This window comes from Monopterus albus, unplaced genomic scaffold (assembly GCF_001952655.1).
Source record: "Monopterus albus unplaced genomic scaffold, M_albus_1.0 scaffold250.1, whole genome shotgun sequence".
Classification (NCBI taxonomy): domain Eukaryota; kingdom Metazoa; phylum Chordata; class Actinopteri; order Synbranchiformes; family Synbranchidae; genus Monopterus; species Monopterus albus.
Genome location: NW_018128130.1, coordinates 649,920 through 650,971, shown reverse-complemented (window position 1 = coordinate 650,971; position 1,052 = coordinate 649,920).

Genomic DNA, 1,052 nt, shown 5'->3' with positions numbered 1-1,052 from the left:
TAAATTACAATTATGAGACACTTGCTGTAGTAGTCTCATAATTTAGACTTATTTTACCAGTTTTCATGAGGTTTTTTCTAGTGAAAATGAGCCTCCATATCACAATATATTAAGATGCATATTTTTACTTTTGCAATTCTGAAAATTGATAGAAACAGAAATAACAGGACAACATTTGGAGATGACCTTGGTCATTAGTTATGTACAGTGGGTACTGAAAGTATTCAGACCCCCTTAAATTTTTCACTCTTTGTTATATTGCAGCCATATGCTAAAATCATTTAAGTTCATTTTTTTTCCTCATTAATGTACACACAGCACCCCATATTGACAGAAAAACACAGAATTTGACATTTTTGCAGATTTATTAAAAAAGAAAAACTGAAATATCACATGGTCATAAGTATTCAGACCCTTTGCTCAGTATTTAGTAGAAGCACCCTTTTGAGCTAATACAGCCATGAGTCTTTTTGGGAATGATGCAACAAGTTGTTCGCCCCTGCATTTGGGGATCCTCTGCCATTCCTCCTTGCAGATCCCCTCCAGTTCTGTCAGGTTGGATGGTAAACGTTGGTGGACAGCCATTTTCAGGTCTCTCCAGAGATGCTCAATTGGGTTTAAGTCAGGGCTCTGGCTGGCCCATTCAAGAACAGTCACGGAGTTGTTGTGAAGCCACTCCTTCGTTATTTTAGCTGTGTGCTTAGGGTCATTGTCTTGTTGGAAGGTGAACCTTCAGCCCAGTCTGAGGTCCTGAGCACTCTGGAGAAGGTGTTCGTCCAGGATATCCCTGTACTTGGCCGCATTCATCCTTCCCTCGATTGCAACCAGTCGTCCGGTCCCTGCAGCTGAAAAACACCCCCATAGCATGATGCTGCCACCACCATGCTTCACTGTTGGGACTGTATTGGACAGGTGATGAGCAGTGCCTGGTTTTCTCCACACATACCGCTTAGAATTAAGGCCAAAAAGTTCTATCTTGGTCTCATCAGACCAGAGAATCTTATTTCTCACCATCTTGGAGTCCTTCAGGTGTTTTTTAGCAAACTCCAGGC